Source organism: Pongo pygmaeus, chromosome 1 (genome assembly GCF_028885625.2).
Source record: "Pongo pygmaeus isolate AG05252 chromosome 1, NHGRI_mPonPyg2-v2.0_pri, whole genome shotgun sequence".
Lineage (NCBI taxonomy): Eukaryota > Metazoa > Chordata > Mammalia > Primates > Hominidae > Pongo > Pongo pygmaeus.
The window spans coordinates 182,043,799-182,050,352 of record NC_072373.2 but is presented as its reverse complement, the minus strand read 5'-3'; positions in this window follow the sequence as shown (position 1 = coordinate 182,050,352).

Genomic DNA, 6,554 nt, shown 5'->3' with positions numbered 1-6,554 from the left:
CAATTCTGTGAAGAAAGTCATTGGTAGCTTGATGGGGATGGCATTGAATCTGTAAATTACCTTGGGAAGGATGGCCATTTTCATGATATTGATTCTTCCTACCCATGAGCATGGAATGTTCTTCCATTTGTTTGTATCCTCTTTTATTTCCTTGAGCAGTGGGGAAAACCCATTTTCTGAGGAGAAATTCAAGTTGGCTGCAGAAATTTGCATCAGTAATGGGGAGCCAAATGTTAATCCCCAAGGCCATGGAGAAAATGTCTCCAGGCCATGTAAGAGGGCTTCACAGCAGCCTCTCCCATCACAGGCCCTGAGGCCTAGGAGAAAATGGTTTCATGTGCTATGCCCAGGGTCCCCATGCTGTGTGCAGCCTAGGGACTTGGTGCCCTGCGTCCCAGCTGCTCCAGCCATGGCTGAAAGGGGCCAACATAGAGATAGGGCTGTGGCTTCAGCGGATGCAATCCCCAAGCCTTGGCAGCTTCCACATGGTGTTGAGCCTGCAAGTACACAGAGTCAAGAACTGGGGTTTAGGAACCTCCACCTAGATTTCAGAAGACGTATGGAACCACTTGGATGCTCAGGCAGAAGTTTGTTGCAGGAGTGGGGCCCTCATGGAGAACCTGTGCAAGGGCAGTGAAGAAGGGAAATGTGGGGTTGGAGCCCCCATATAGTGTCCCTACTGGGGCAACACCTAGTGGAGCTGTGAGAAGAGGACCACTGTTCTCCAGACCCCAGAATGGTAGATCCACCAACAGCTTACACAATTCACCTGGAAAAGCCACAGACGCTCAATACCAGCCTGTGAAAGCAGCCTGGAGGGAGGCTGTACCCTGCAAAGCCACAGGGGTAGAGCTTCCCAAGACCATAGGAACCCACATCTTGCATCAGCGTGATCTGGATGTGAGACCTGGCGTCAAAGGAAATCATTTTGAAGCTGTAAGATTTGACAGCCTCGCTGGATATTGGACTTGCATGGGCCCTGTAACTCCTTTGTTTTGGCCAATTTCTCTCATTTGGAATGGCTGTATTTACCCAATACCTGTACCCAAATTGTATCTAGGAAGTAAATAGCTTGCTTTTGATTTTACTGGCTCATAAGCAAAAGGGACTTGCCTTGTCTCAGTGTGGACTTTTGGGTTAATGCTGAAATGAGTTAAGACTTTGGGGGACTGTTGGGAAGGCATGATTGGTTTTGAAATATGAGGACATGAGATTTGAAGGGGCCAGGGAAAAAATGATATGGTTTGGCTGTATCCCCACTCAAATCTCATCTTGACTTGTACTCCCATAATTCCCACATGTTATGGGAGGGACCCAGTGGGAGATAATTTGAATGATGGGGGCTGTGTCTCCCATACTGTTCTTGTGGTAGTGAATAAGTCTCATGAGATCTAATAGTTTTATTAGAGGTTTCCTCTTTTGCATCTTCCTCATTTTCTCTTGCCGCTGCCAAGTAAGAAGTGCCTTTTGATGAGTTCATGTCCTCTGCAGTGACATGGATGAAGCTGGAAACCATCATTCTAGCAAACTAACACAAGAACGGAAAACCAAACACCACATGTTGTCACTCATAAGTGGGAGCTGAACAATGAGAACACATGAACACAGGGAGGGGAACATCACACACTGGGGCCTGTCGGGGGGTGGGGGGCTAGGGGAGGGATAGCATTAGGAGAAATACCTAATGTACATGATGGGTTGATGGGTGCAGCAAACCACCATGGCATGTGTATACTACCTATGTAACAAGCCTGCACATTCTACACATGTATCCCAGAACTTAAAGTATAAAATAAAAAAAAGAAAAAGTGCCTTTTGCCTCTGCCATGATTCTGAGGCTTCCCCAGCCATGTGGAATTCTGAGGCCTCCCCTGCCATGTGGAACTGTAAGTCCAATTAAAACTCTTTTTCTTCCCAGTCTCAGGTATGTCTTTATCAGTAGCATGAAAATGGACTAATACACCCTAGCTCAAATAATAATCCTGCCTCAACCTTCCAAGTAGCTGGGACTACAAACATGCACCATAGCGCCTGGCTAATTTCTGCATTTTTTGTAGAGACGAGGCTTCACCATGTTGTCCAAGCTGGTCTCAAACTCCTGGGCTCAAGGGAACCACCCACCTCGGCCTCCCAAAGTGTTGAGATTACAGGTGTGAACCACTGCACCCGGCCATTAGGGTGTACTTTCGTTCATAGAAGTAACCTAACTTCGATGTAAATCAATCATTTTTGCCTTATATTTGTGTTGTGTTTTTAACATTTTAGTAAGTCTTCCCAAAATTAGCTGGGTATGGTGGCACGTGCCTGTGGTCCCAGCTACTTGGGAGGCTAAGGTAGGATTGCTTGAGCCCAGGAGGTTGGGTCTGCAGTGAGCGATGTTTGTGCCACTGCACTGCAGCTTGGGTAACAGAACCCTGTCTCAAAATAAACTAACAAATGAACAGTTTTCCTAATCCCCAGATTCAAACATACTGTATTTTCTGTTTTCTTATATTAACTTTATAGTTTACCTTTCACATTTTGATGTTTAATCTATTAAGACTCAATTTTTGTACATGATGTTAAACAGTAATCCAGGATTCACTTTCTTGTTGTTGTTGTTTTCCCCTTTAAAAATGTACGCTAGATTTTCCAGCAATACCTACTAAACATTCTATGCTTCCCCTCATTGATTTGTGGTACCACATTTCTTATGTATTAACTACCAAAGTTCTGTTTTCAACCTGACTCTTCGTTCCAGTCTTCTATTTGTCTATTCTTGCAACAGTACCACACTGCTTCTGTTTATTACTGTGGCTTCTGTTCGGCAAGTCTCCTTTTTTAGGAGACAGATTTAGCTATTTGTGATCCTTCATTGCTTCTTTTTATTTTAGAGTAATTTTATCAAGTTCCTCAAATGGTCCAGCTGGAATTTTGACAATGATACATTAAACTTATAGATTAATTCAGGGAATTGACATCTTTGTAATATTATGTCATCCCACCCAAGTGCATGGAATGTATCTCTTTTTTTTTTTTTTTTTTTGAGATGGAGTCTCACTCTGTCGCCCAGGCTGGAGTCAGTGTGGCACAATCTTGGCTCACTGCAACCTCTGCCTCCTGGATTCAAGCAATTCTCCTGCCTCAGCCTCCCAAGTAGCTGGGACTCCTGGCGCCCACCACCATGCCCAGCTAATTTTTGTATTTTTAGTGAAGGCGGGATTTCACCATATTGGCCAGGCTGGTCTCAAACTCCTGACCTCATGATCCGTCCACCTCGGCCTCCCAAAGTGCTGGGATTATAGGCATGAGCCATCGTGCCCAGCTGGACTGTATCTCTGTCAGACATATTCTATGTCCTTCACTAGAGTTTTCAAGTTTTGTCCATAGAGATCTTATGTAATTCCCAGGTATTTAACTATAGTTTTTTTCTTTATAATATTGAGAATAGTTTCTTAAGTTTTAATTATTTTTACTGGTTTGTTATTGCAACTATAAAGAAATTTTGTCTTTATAAGTTAATCCTGGCAAATCTGTTAAACCCTTGCTGATTGAAATAGTTTCTCTGTTCCATTATTAGTATTAATATTATTCTCACAGAGATGATAAGCACTATACTGATTTTTCATTGCTAACATAACAAATTACCATAAACTTAGTGGCTTAAACAACATAAATTTATTATCTTTTAGTTGTGTAGGTCAGAAGTCCAATACAAGTTTTGCTGGATTAACATCATGGGGTCAGTAGGGCTGGATTCCTTTCTGAATGCTCTAGGAGAAAATCCATTTTCTTGTCCTTTCCAACTTCTAAAAGCCATTAGCTTTCCTCAGCTCATAGTCCCCTTTTCTAGCTTCAGAGTTAGCAATTCCTCGTTCAGTCTTTCTCACAATGCGTCACTCTGACCTACTCTTCTACTTTGCTCTTCCACTTTTAAGGACCCTTGTGGTTACACTGAGCCCACCAAGATAACCAGGATAATCTCCTTATCTAAAGGTCAGCTGATTAGCCACTTTAATTCTATTGATTGCCTTAATTCTCTTTTCCATGTAAGATAACATAGTCACAGATTTCAGAAATAAGGACATGGACATCTTTAGGGGCTCATTATTCTGCCTACCACAAATACCAAAACAAATAATAATTGTATTGCATTGAAGTACATCAAATATGTTGAAAATTCATGAGTTGGTAATGTTATTCAAAGGGGAAAAAGCATTGGTCAGATTTGGATGACTTTAAGAACCAATCCATTCCGAAAACTGAGAAATGAAACGAATCAAGCATTTATCCTGAATATCTTGTTTGAACTCTACCTCAGGGTGACCAAAGAGCTGATGAAAGAAAGTTCTTTATAGAAAAATCCCCACTATAAATGAATAAGAATAAAGAATTAGAATATTCTTGGCTGCTAAAACCATTACTGAAAAGCTGATGAAGAATTTCATAATAGATTAGTCTGATAGCACTCAAACACACTGATCAATCTTAATATCACAAAAAACAGTACGTCCTTTGAGATGATGCAATTAGAAGTACACAATATCACCATTCATGTCAAAAAATCAAACTTGAATCTGATCAAGCATCTAAATCTGTCACCAACATACAGTACATATAAAATGTAAAGTAACTTGTTAGACAAAACCATAGGGATACAAGCAGCAAAATAAACACAATATTATTTCTTCAACAAATAAATTGCAAAGAAGAAAAGAAGACTTTATGTATTAAAAAGACTGAAGTAAACCTAATGTAAAGTGTTTATGAGACCATTGCAGAAATTTGAATGCCACTGGATACATGATCTTAAGGAATTATTGTTTAATGTTTAGGTATAATAGTAATACTAGGGTCCTGTTATTTTTTTAAAGAGCCTTTTCAAAAATAGTGGTACACATTGAAGTATTTATGGATAAAATATGATGTCTGGGATTTGCTTCAGAATACTCCAGGCGAGGTTGGAATGGTAGTGATGGAAAGTAGGTGAAGGTATGGATGAAACAAATTAGCCACATAATTGTTGAAGGCTAGTGCCAAGTATGCTGGAGTTGATTTTACTATTTTTTCCTACTTTTGTTTATGTTTAATTCCATATTAACACATAAAAGTAAATAGATATTGAACAGTGTCACGTGCTCTTTCTATACTGATTATTGAGATAATCATATGAGCTTTCAACTTCAGCCAATTTATGAAATAAATTATATCAATAGATTTTTCTGATGGTGCACCTTTCTTGTAGCCCTGTACTACGTTATTTTGTGAAAATGCTTCTGTATTGTTAGTTAATATTTTATTTAGGTTTTTTCATCATATTCATAAGAGAATTGGACCTATAATTTTTTTCTTTTATTGCCCTATCCTGATTTTGGAATCTAGATTACACCAACCTCATAAAATAAGAGCATATATAAGAGCAAATGCTCTTATCTTGCAGATCCCTGAACTGAGGAGGCAAGATCATTTTGGCAGTTGAAGCAGCTGGAATCTGCAATTTAGAGAATCTAAGAAAAGACAACCCTGCAGAGAAAGACCCAGAAACCTAGGAGGGGTTTCTCCAAACATTCAAGGCTGAGGGATAAATGTTACATGCACAGGGTGAGCCTCCAGAGGCTTGCCCATTAGCAACTGCTACAGTTTCATTATCTCAGGAATCACAGATTGTGCTACCTATTGCCTACCATCTGAAAACAATTGCTTCCTATATTTCATCCAGTTTAATATTTATTTAAACCAAGAAGGTTAATCTGGCACCAGCTATTCCGTTGTGAGTGGATGTGAAAGTACCAATTCCATTCTGTTTTACTATTAACTATCCTCAGCCTTAATATGTATCAGTAGGTGGCTTGTTGCTAGGAATATTAAATGAATGGCATGTTTCATAGGTTGTGTTTAAAGTTGTTTTTTGAGTTAAATCTTTCTTTAATAGTACTTTATGATGTCAAAAATACTTAGAAGTCATAGTGTTGAACATCTATATAGGGTTGGATCTAAAATAGCTTCTTAACCTTTCCTAACCACTGTTTTGTGTTTGTTTGTTTTTTGTTTGTTTGTTTTTAACTAAGCATCCAGTTTGGCAAATTCTGAATTAGGGGAATCATAAAAGGCTTCATTTTAGCTGGGCCACATAAGAAGAGTAAGATATCAAATTGTAAAAATCATTAAGAACTTCTATCCCATCTGAAGTGTGGGTTAGGTGCCTCTTCTCTGTGCTCCCTTAACATCCTATTTTATCTGTATATATATATATATATATATATATTCTTCCAAATATCCATGGGAAAAAAATCTGATCATAAAAATATTTCAGGCTGGGAGTGGTGGCTCACGCCTGTAATCCCAGCACTTTGGGAGGCTGAGGTGGGCGGATCATGAGGTCAAGAGATTGAGACCATCCTGACCAACATGGTGGAACCCCGTCTCTACTAAAAATACAAAACTATTAGCTGGACGTGGTGGCACGTGCCTGTAGTCCCAGCTACTTGGGAGGCTGAGGAAGGAGAATGGCTTGAACCCAGGAGGTGGAGGTTGCAGTGAGCCAAGATCATGCCACTGCACTCCAGCCTGGGCAA